The sequence below is a fragment of the Podarcis raffonei genome, chromosome 3 (assembly GCF_027172205.1).
Source record: "Podarcis raffonei isolate rPodRaf1 chromosome 3, rPodRaf1.pri, whole genome shotgun sequence".
Taxonomy (NCBI): domain Eukaryota; kingdom Metazoa; phylum Chordata; class Lepidosauria; order Squamata; family Lacertidae; genus Podarcis; species Podarcis raffonei.
Window position 1 is genome coordinate 51387285 of NC_070604.1, and position 12299 is coordinate 51399583.

A 12299-nucleotide genomic window follows, 5' to 3' on the forward strand; every position below is an offset into this window, starting at 1 on the left:
GCAGAATGCTTTCCCCCCTCTGTAATACCATTTTTGACCGCCACACACACATGCAGCTGGAATACAGGAATTCCACAATATTTTATTAAGGGTTTCTATTATTATTATTAATAATAATTTATTTATACAGAATGGTTTCCCCAGCCACTCTGGGCGGCTTCCAACAAAAGATTAAAAATACATTAAAACAACAATCATTAAAAACTTCCCTAAACAGCCTTCAGGTGTCTTCTAAATGTCATAGAGTTGTTTATTGCCTTGACATCTGCTGGGAGGGTGTTCCACAGGGCGGGCGCCACTACCGAGAAGGCCCTCTGCCTGGTTCCCTGTAACTTGGCTTCTCACAGGGAGGGAACCGCCAGAAGGCCCTCGGCGCTGGACCTCAGTGTCTGGGTAGAACGATGGGGGTGGAGACGCGCCTTCAGGCCATTTAGGCCTAGGGCTCTAAAGGTCAGCACAGCACTTTGAATTGTGCTCGGAAATGTACTGGAAGCCAATTTAGGTCTTTCAAGACCGGTGTTATGTGGTATCTGTGGCCGCTCCCAGTCACCAGTATAGCTGCCACATTCTGGATTAGTTGTAGTTTCCAGGTCACCTTCAAAGGTAGCCCCACGTAAAGCACATTGCAGTAGTCCAATCACTATTCTGAAGCAATTAACAATTATATATACACACACACGACATACATGTATCTCAAATCCCATTACAGATGGAGACTGGAATAAGGTGTTCACTAAAGGATTTCCTAGGCTGCTTGCTCAAAGTATTCTGACAAAGGATAAATCCAAACAACTATTTAAAGCAACAAATCAACAGCTGATGAAACTATATTGTTAAAGCACAGCTAAAAAGTTGACATCCTTACTCTATTTTTATTATTTAGATGTTCATTTTTTTCTTTTTCATTTCCTTCTTAATGCTGTATTTGAAACATATGATTATTTTCATTTTATTTCTTTTATGTCTCTTCAAAGTCCCCCAAGTTCCCACTTGTTACTGACTCACATCTTTTAGATTACGAACCTAGCACACCTAATCTGCTTTACGACAGCAGCTGTCACACTTGCTCAAACTGATGGCATTTTCTTTTCTTCCGAAATTAAACATTTCCTTGGAAGGCTTGTGGAGAGGTAGATAGCTTCTATGCCCCCCTTTTTTTGTAATGATATTTTGATCCTACAATGTATGAAACAGGCACCTGTCCTTGACTTGCAGGCTTCTTCAGATCCTTTCAACCTTTTCAGACAGGAATTAAAATGAAGCTCCAGTTTGTAAGGAAGTATTATCAGCTCTTTCTAAAGGGAGGATTTCCACAATAATTCATTTTTAAATCATGCTGAAGCCTCAACAAAAGTTGACTATTCAGAGGATTCTTGTAAATGTTCTGAACATAAGAAGAGCCCTGCTGGAACAGAACAGAAGTATCCTATTTCCCACAATGCACTTGGCAATGCACAACAGGTGGAAATTCCCCTTCCTTACAGTTATTCCCAAATAATCGGTATTCAGAGGCACACTGAGCCTGAAACCTGGAGTTTCCATATAGCCACTGTGACTACTAGCTGTTGATAGGTGTATACATACTTCATGAGTTTGTCAAATACCCTCTTAAATTCAACTAAGCTTCACAACATCACAGAATCCTAGATTTGGAAGGGAAAACAAGAGTCATCTAGTCCAACCCCATGTAATGTTTTGCCCAATGTGGGGCTCAAACCTATGACTCTGAGTCTCATGCTTTACCAACTGAGCTATCTCATGGCAGTGAATTCTATTAATCAAACAAGAAACACCCCAAATGTCTTTATCCATCAGAAAGGTGTTCCAGCCCATTGATCACTTGGTTGCCATATTCTCTTCCTTCTACAATAGCCTTTTTGAAGTGCAGCAACCCGAACTGTACACAATATTCCAAGTGTGATTGTAAAGGAATTGAACTTTACTGTCCAGGACTGTTTGTATGGACCTTGTTTGTATGGACTGCTGTGTATTACATGTGAGTTAATCTTCTTTCTTACTGTAGCATGTGCCGTTTTCTGTATTCACACAGTTTTTCTCCTGCAATATCTCCATGGCATGGAATTAAAACCTCTCCATCTGCACAACAATGCACAAAGAGTAACAAGTGCTTGACCCAGAGACCCACTGTTGGAAGCTATGAGTGCAGGATCCATGTGTGTGCTTGGTCCTCAATTTTTTCCACATGGTTCATTACTCTCACTGGATTGGAACATATGACTGCTGTTTGCAGTAAGTGCATACACCACCATTGCTTTGGCATTCACAAATGTCAGCTAACACCCAAGATTAGTTTGGAAACAAATCCACAGGTAGCAATGGCATTGTTGTGTTTAATTTAATGGTCTGAAAACAGGAACACAGCCCATTTAAGAGCCCACCAGGTTTATTATGCTGCTAATGAACAATAAAATTTATTAACTTTGAGACAATGAACAGCTTTGAGACTGCTTTATAATGAATCACTCTTAGACAATGTGCTTGCTATGTTACTGATTAATTTTCTGCTTTGCTTCTGTTCTGAGACGCAAAATAAAAACACTTTTGTTAGAGGAACATTCAAGCATCAGATCCATTTTATAGTCTTTTTTTCTTTAAGCTATTGTCTGATGGAGTAGTTTGTGTTACAATTTTGGAAAACACTGACGGTGCTGAAGATTTAAACATCTTAATCCTGTGAGATGCATTTGGAGGATGGTATACCATATTACTGTGCCGGCAAAGTGACATCATATCGTGTTGCACTGCAGATTGACTGAGGTTTTCTGTGCCAGTACAATAGTGCTCTGTTGTTTGGGGCTACTGTTGACTGGGGCTACTCCTCTGGAAACAGCCGTGTGCCCCATATCAGTCTTGTACAAAACTATTGCATGTCTCAAAAACTGGGGGAAGGGAGGTTATAACTGCACCTGCTGATGTGCGTTAGGCTTGTTGGTGCAACTCCAAAAGTTAAACTGTGGTGGAGCTCAGTCCTGGTGTTTGATTTCAGCCTCAGAACTCAGCCATATGAAGAAGAGGTGATAGTGTCCCAGAGTAAGAATGACTGATTCCACCGCATATTGGGGATTATGAAGAAGGGAGAGGGACCATACTTCAGATGAAGAGCAAATCTTTTGAATGCAGAAGGTCTGACATTTGATTCTTAGGTAAAAATGATCAGGTAGGAGGTGATGGAAAATACTCTTTGTAGAGAACAGTTAGCCCATGCAGTGATGTCCAGATGCTGTGGGCTATGCATTCCCATCATCCCTGATTAAAAGTAGTGGTGTAGCAGTTAAGAGCAGTAGACTTGTAATCTGGTGAACCGGGTTCGCGTCTCCGCTCCTCCACATGCAGCTGCTGGGTGACCTTGGGCCAGTCACACTTCTTTGAAGTCTCTCAGCCTCACTCACTTCACAGAGTGTTTGTTGTGGGGGAGGAAGGGAAAGGAGAATGTTAGCCGCTTTGAGACTCCTTTGGGTAGTGATAAAGCGGGATATCAAATCCAAACTCTTCTTCTAACGAGGGTCATTGATAGAAATCACAATCTGTACACTGTGAATCCTTTTCACTGCATGCGCTACAAATTCAGGTGTATACGTATTTGATCTATAGATATGAGTGCAAACCCATAGCAATCTAGCTCATGCTGTTGAAGTCAATCCTCTCCAAACATATGCACTTATTTACAAACCCTAGGAAGAGTAAGGTCCTTAATATTCCCCAGTCAGAGTTGCACAATATTGTTTCTTGAAGAGATGCTATGACTCATGTTTCTCTGGAAACACTGAAGGAACATGAACAGCCTTCTACCATGGTAGTGGCTCTGCAGGACAAGTTAGATTCTTTTTAACTGGAGATGCCAGATATTGAACCTGGAAATTTCTGTTAATGGGATTGTTTGTTGTATATTTTATTATATTTATTATAGCTTGTATTTTATTATATTTTAATTGTGCATTTTTTATTTTAAATCTTATTTTAATAGCATTAAGTGGTGCATTAATCAATTTGTAACTATATAACCCTAACTCTCCCCTTCATTAGAACAGTATCATGGCCAATATCTTATTGATTTTGATATGATTCGTTTGTGAGCGCAGTCCAAAGCTGCATTTGACCTTATAAAAAGCAGTTGTATTCCACATCCTTTCTCAGAGTCTCTATCCTTGTTTATAATTCTGAGGTTGTAACAGCAAATATATGCTATCATATCATCCCCCTGCCCTGCCCAAATCCTATACAGTGGTACCTCAGGTTACATACGCTTCAGGTTACAGACTCCGCTAACCCAGAAATAGTGCTTCAGGATGAGAACAGAAATCGTGCTCCGGCGGCACGGCAGCAGCAGGAGGCCCCGTTAGCTAAAGTGGTGCTTCAGGTTAAGAACAGTTTCAGGTTAAGAACGGACCTCCAGAACTAATTAAGTACTTAACCCAAGGTCCCACTGTACAGGCATTTATTCGAAAGTTTAATTCCACAGATGACAGCTCAGCTTATTTTGAAATGAGCTACATGGAAATTAGTTGGGCATGAAGCATTGAATTGAGGTGATTGTATACAGTAGGATTCCATGTTAGAAGTCATCCCTGACCCTCCTGACTTCTAAGTTTTACCCTTTCTTGCCTTGAAAAAGATTTCACAGGAAGCATCAGTGTCTATTGCTGTATCTGATCTGGTGGAGCCCTGTGTTGGAGGGGAGGGGAGTTTTCTTCCTCTGCTAGTGCTGGATCCTGCACTCTTGAGCCTTTGAGCTGCTGCCTCAGTACCAAATCTTACAGGATCAGACATATGTTCTGGAATGTGGTTGATTTTCTCTCTCTTCATGTTCTGCCAGCTTTAGACTGATGTGAGATCCTGCACGATGGTGGGATAATTATTATAACTTTTCGTAGACAGTTTTGTCACCTGGGACTTGAATTGAGTTTACAGATTGTCATCATACGATACGTGTTGATTTTTTTAGCGATGCCAGGATCACCAACATTTCCTTTTTAATTGGCCACTGTAGTAATATTGCTTTTATGTAATTATCACTGTCTGTCCATTTTGTGTTTCACCTCACTCTCCAACATGCACACAAACACATGCCAATCATGATTACACACACTTGTCAATTAATTTATGGTTACACTTCTTGCGTATGAAGTTCCTGCATATGGACTGCGGTCCACAAAGCTGATGATAAATTTTAAGGTGCAAAGCTCATTCCTATTTTGGTTGCAACAAATTGCAACAGATTAATATGACTGCCCCTCTAGAAATCCAGACATAATTATTTTCTATATTCTATATTTCTCCTGCACAATCTAGTGGGCTCTTCTTTCCTTAGTCATTCATTGTAATCATCTGGACAAAAAAGCACCACCTGAGTAAAAAACCTCAAACCTCAGCTCCATAATATGGTAATGCACTGGTGTAGATAGTTAGATATAGAAATTAGACAGAAGCAACCAAATACGCAACATCCTTGGTAAGCTAAAATCATGGATAGGCAGACTGTTGTCATCCTGAAATCAGTGAGAAATTCCAGGGGCTATAGTCCAAAGTTTAGGGTTTAGATTCCTTCCAATGCGAAAGCACTGGACACACATTGTCACACTGTAATAAATGCTGTGTTTTCAGATATAAAAGCAGAGACAAGTGAAGGGAAATACACTGCTATAAGCAGATCAGCCTGCACCATATTTCCAAATAATGATTTGTACAGCCCCCACCTCAGGGCAAGGCTGTCTGCACATGGCATCTTTCTATCTCTAGCTAGAAACCTTATTCCAGAGTGGGGGACATTTAGACCTCCAGATGTTGCTGAACTACAATTGGCCATGCTTGGTGGGGCTGATGTGAGCTGCCCTTCAGCAACACCTGGAGGGACAAAGGTTTCCCACCTCTGCTAGAGGTGGATTTAGGGAAGCTAGGTGCAGAGCCTCAGGGAGTCACAACTATTCTTTAGGATGGAGCGCGAGAGGCAGGGGGCGCTGAATTTGGGTATCCTACAGGGTGCCGCTGAAATTTGAGACCCCAAGGTCTGCCACTGCTTCTGCTCTAATCTCAAGGTTAAACTAGATGTTATATCGGAGACACTGTGTGTGTTAAGTTATTTTTACATTGTCGGCAGCCAGGAGAACAATTCTGAATCAGGGTTGCAGCGCAGTGGGAGGGGAGATTTCACCTTTTGTCCCTGTACTGATTGCTCATTGAAAAATCACTGTGCTGCTGTAGCAGCTGTTAGCAGCAGAGTGAGGGCATGAGGGGGAGAGGATTGGACCAGGGTCACAGGGTAGGGCAGGGGTTGGTGAAACCTGTGGCCCTCCAGATAATATTGGACTACAACTCCCATCATCCCTGCCATGCTGACAGGACTAGGGAAGTTGGAGTCTAATACATGGAGCACCATGCTTTGCTTCCTCTCACGTTCCCCCACTGAATTTTCCCCTTTCTGTTTGTCTTAAGGGGGAGTTGACTGGAGATATATCTATACATTGTCATGATTCTTAGTCCATCTGTCTCTATTTCAAAACTTCAGAACCCCCTTCTCTTTCACACACACACCCTGCCCATACTCTCTAGAGCAGGCTTCCTCAGCCTCGGCCCTCCAGATGTTTTGAGACTACAATCCCCATCATCCCTGACCACTGGTCCTGCTAGCTAGGGATCATGGGAGTTGTAGGCCAAAAACATCTGGAGGGCCGAGGTTGAGGAAGCCTGCTCTAGAGCACCAGTCTGAGATCCCGCTTCTGTATGTGAATTGCAAGTTCAAGGAACTTGCTACGTATATGCCTTGAGAACATTAACATTCTTTTGTTGAATCCCTGAGCGCAATCAGGCATCACTTTAGGGAAAACCACAGTTAGAAACACACTCGCAGCAATCAAGCAGCAAACATCACAATTATTTTTTACAAGGTATTTAGTGTTCTCTACAATCTGTGCTATATAGGTAAGTTACATTCTAAATATATAAATTCTCTTTGCAGAAGTGTATCATACCCCCCCCAACTATTCTTGATGCATCCTTGCAGGTATTTGTTTATGCAGGAAAGTGGAAGCTGATGTAATTACATTTTGCCGTAAACTGTATCAAGCTGCATAATCATTATCTATGTGTGAGCATCTGGAAGCATAAGGAAGAAGGTGAAGAGCAGCAAGCATGAGAGCATTTTAATTTATATTCATGATGACAATATTGGTGCTGCAAAATGTATGGAGAATAAATATCTCGGCATGTTGATACTTGTGGGGCAGATGGTTGCAGAAAAAAGCAGTCATGGATATAAGGAAATATCCCAGAGTGCCAAGTATATATAGCTGATAGAGCCGATAAGGCATCTTGCTTGAAGTTTACAAATCTTTTTTAGTTTATCTTTTAAAAGCATCAGTAGAAAGCAAAAGGGACGTCTTCTTAAAAGAAGCAGAATTTTTCATGTCTATGAATTTATCTGCTGAGAAACTTTCCCTTTGAATTTCAATAACGCTTTTTTAAAAAGCTAAATAATGATAAATATGATTTGTGATTTTTTGATAACTCCCAAACAAGGTGCCTCATGAGCTGTATGTAGCTGGCACAGTGATGTATTTTCTTCCATTCACAGCTGTTTCTAGACACACATTGTGGTAGTTGAAAACAATAGTAAACATCTTAGTTCCAGCAAGCAGGTTAGCTACAAAACTAAGATACCAGGCATAGCAGAGTTAAGGCTTAGGAGAATGGGAAGTCTAGTCAACATATTTTCTCTAACATTCATGAAACCATATAGTTCAAAATAGTCTCCATGCGTTCAGTCCTTGATATTGTTGTAATATATAGTTAATAAGTTCATGAAAGGGTTAACCAGAGCTCAGGTTGCCATTGGGATGGAGCTTAAGCGCACCAGTCACATTCTCAGAGGAAGGCGTGTCTATAAAAGGAGTGTCACCACCTAGAAGGCCCTGTTCCATGTCACCACCTGATGAAAGTCCCCTAGTGATGGTACAGTGAGAAGACCTCACTCTAAATCTAAGGACCCAGGTAGGCAGATGCAGAAAGAGGCATTACTTTGTATTCCTGGACCCCAGATGCTTTGCTTTAAAGGCCGGATTTACGGGATTTTTTGCTCTATAAGACTCACTTTTCCCCTCCTAAAAAGTAAGGGGAAATGTGTGTGCGTCTTATGGAGCGAATGCAGGCTGCGCAGCTATCCCAGAAGCCAGAACAGCAAGAGGGATTGCTGCTTTCACTGCGCAGCAATCCCTCTTGCTGTTCTGGCTTCTGAGATTCAGATTTTTTTCTTTCTTGTTTTCCTCCTCCAAAAACTTAGGTGTGTCTTGTGGTCTGGTGCGTCTTATAGAGCGAAAAATACGGTACTTTATTTTTAAATAAAGTATTGAATCCAAAAAGGCCTTCCTTGCAATACTTACATAGTGCAAAAACATGGCAATAATGCTCCACACATCTGTCACTTGCATAGCTATATCACCGATGTGAGCTGTTCGCTTCATAAAGGATCTATTTTCCTGTTTAATTGTTTGGAAGGGAACCAAAATCTAAAGCCCCCAGTTCACTCCAATGCAGATTGAGCAGGCAAATAGCCCATCAGCACAGCTGTGAGGAAAACCTCAGAGTAAAAGTACAATATGCAGATCAGGACAGGAACTGGTTGCTGCTAATATAATATTGGCTGAGGTTCTGTAATTGTATTCTGAATCTGAGAAACTGTGTGGCAGCTGTTAAGTCTTCTGTTCTTCTTCACAGATGAATTTTCTTTAGGTATACATCTAACAATACACTTGGTGTAAAATCAGGATTTGCTGCTGTCAGTTGTGTGAAATAGCCCTGTACTTTCACTATGTAGTCCTACAGCTAAGAAGTGCAGTATCTAGGGATATGAAAAGATGTGTATCTATTAGATAAGATGATTGAACAGTATGGTAGGTATCCTGGGAACACCACTCTTGACAGCCAGAGCCTGTGTTGAACTACCTGAAGTTAACTCAGGTGTGAATTGGGTTGCCACCTTTTACCCCCACATTGTCATTTACATTTCTAACTGGAGATAATTTTTATTCTTCCCACCCTTCCCCTCTATGGTTCTGCCATCCATTTCTTTCCTCACCTGTGGATTCCAGGTGGGCCACACTGCAACTGATGCAGGTGACAGATTATAGGACGGTGAAGGTAAAGAATGGAATAAACTGCAACAGCCTTTTCTCCTGCATCTGCTAGAGTTACCTGATCTCTGGGATAAGAGGTGGCAGCCCCAGGTTCAGACAGCAACTATGCATGTACTTCAATCCAAAATATCTGGTCAGATTGCATCCTGGTCCACAAGATGATTTGGAAGCACTCTCATCAGCTGACAGAAAGTCCCAGCAAATTGAGACAGTGCACATCCTCACTTTCACCATCACTCTGTGACGGTGTGAGGCAAGAAAAGGCAACCTTCTGCAAGGAATTAAATGTTGCCATCAATAAAAATCCCACAAAAAGTACAACTACCAATTCATGCATATTTTAACATCATAATAATGCCACTTAAATCCTATCAATTATTTTAAATTATAGACCTTGTTTTTATTAAGTTTGCAATATTAACGCCATGGAAAATTCACAGAAGACAAACTGCATCCTGTACCCAAAATCTGTGGGTCCCTGCCTACCACTGATGAAACTTTCAGAGCACTTCCGACGCATCATTTTTCAATAGAATCTGTGGTACTTTCAGCTTTGAGTTATTTAATGGTAGTTCACACTTGGGTGCACTTCACTTGCTGACACAGGATGACTGGTAATTTGAGAACTGTTTCAGTTTCTGTACTTGGAATGGGGGGAGAGGGAGGCCATCTGATCCTCAGGGCTTGCCTGGGACGTTGGCCAGTGGATTTGACTGCGGGAGCATTTGAGCATTCTGCCTCCACCTGTGCACAGCCTTTTTATTTGTAAACAAACTCAAATATTCCAACACACCATAATGGAGCAAACCTTAGCTCTCAGGGTACTGTGGAATTCCTTCTCTGCAGGAGCAGAAACTGGATTCTTCCCCCATTGGATGCTTCAATGGGAGAGATTTAAAATTTAAAAAATGGCAAGGAAGAAAGCATAAAAGCTCTGCCACATCACTGCAGATCTCTCCCACTTAGGAGGTAGGATTATTTTGTAAGGACAGATCCACACTATACATTTAAAGCATATCCAATGCACATGGCCCCAAAGATTCCTGGGAACTGTGGTTTGTTAAGGGTATTGGGAATTATAGCTCTTTTAGGGGGAAATTACAGTTCCAAGGATTCTTTGGGGGAAGTCATGGGCTTTCAATGTATGTTTGATGTTCCTTAGTATCCAAGTTGTGAATCTGTCCTTGGTCTCCAGTGATCTCGGCACTTACCAAAAACCAGATAAGCGCTGCGTCCCTGGACCTTCTGCTCCATCAGATAACTGGATCACCTATAACAATATATTTAGATAAGATATCATATAAAGAATAAACCCACTGAGTTCACACACTGATTGCATAATAATTTCTGGTCAAATGATGATGGTTGGGTTGATAAATTAAGCATGCAATCCATTATTTGGTGAAATGTCATGTGCATTTAAATCCCAGGTAAACCCAGTCTCATTCTAATGCTTAAAAACATAAATGTGAGAAGAAATTGTAACTATTTTTAAACCAATACAATTATCCATTAAAGCTCATAACTCTTTGCAGGCATGCACATTTGAAACCATAAAGAAATACAAGGTATATACACTGACTTGTAAGTGGATTTGAAATATCCAGTTGGGAATAATTTATGATTTTCAGGAAGACAGCTGTCCTCTCATTTGATGGAGCTACTGCAAGCTTTTAAGGTGGAAAATTCATTTGTAAGCATAACAGGCAATGACCTTCTCCTAGCAGTATATTGAAAACTCGACTAGAATTATGTAGGGCAGTTTTTCTTCCAACTGTGGCATATTATGAAGTACATAACCATTTTCAGAACTAGGGTTGGGAGGCAAGCAAAGCTCAATAGAAAGTATAATATGTATGGAACAATCTGAAATGGAATTTCTCCACTCTATTAAATATTTATTGCTTACAAACAGGGCAGTGCTTGATGGTCAGTTTTATGATAGCAATACACCTGCAAAAAGAGAGTCAGATTTTTATAAGCATAAGATTCATGTTATAAATTTTAAAAAACAGAATTTTGAAGGTTTGGAAATTGGTAAATTGATTTTGCAGGTTTTTGAAACAGAGACACTAGTCAGTGGAACAAAAACAAACAAACCTGCGTACCTTTTGTAAAGTAATTATTCTCTCACACTATGTTCAGAACTCTTTAAAAACTATTTTTGGTCTTCAGCTTACATACAAATATAAAAAAACAAGAATCACCAGAGAATTTGCAGTTCCAAGGAAGAAGCCAAGGGAAATCCAGACTTAATCAGCTGAACTTAGGTCTCACTCAAATGAATTTGACAAGTAAGTCAGGGTTTAAGTTAAGACTCATTAATTTCAATGGGAACAAAATTCAGCTAACTTTTTGCTTCTACCCATAGATTCTGAATCAACAGCTTTTGAATGCAAGGATCAACTCGACCACACACATCAAAGAGGGTGTTAAAACTATGCACAGTCTCACACCACCCATGACAACTATCCATGCATCTGTGAGTACTGGATGCAGGGATCCAGCAAGAAGGCATACCGGGAATTATTCCTTTGAACATGGAGATCAAGAAGGGAATGGGAACATGTGTGTACATGGATCACCCTTGCTGAATCAGTGCAAGAGGTAATAGAACAGTTCATCAAGAGCCTTTGCAAATTTACGATTCCATAAACTTGGGGCTCGAAAGTATTCCTGTTCTGGCACTTAGATATGCTCATAATATAGGATGGCAGCTGAATTCAAGCTAAGCAAAGCATTGGAGAAATCTCTGGCCCCTCTAAAACTGTCACCCCACCTTCCCTTGTCAATGCACTTCCATTTATTATGTATGAAGTTTAGGAGAGCATCTTCAATCTTGAGTGCAAAGGTTCTGGTAAGAGTCTTCTAAGTGACATTGATTAAGCATGCGGTAATTCAGGCATAAGCTTATATAACTCTGGCAATATTATGATTCTAGCAGTATTATGATGGGAATAAATCATAGGCTGAGAATACAGGAACAATTTCCATAACAAAACCTATTCAGGGCTATCAAAATACTTCACATCCAAAATCTAGGGCAGAGGTGGGAACCTATAGCCCTCCAGATGTTCTTAGGTTTCAAGTCCTGTCAATCTCAGCCAGGATGGCCAATGGATAGGGCAGGCAGATTAAATAATATTGTCATGA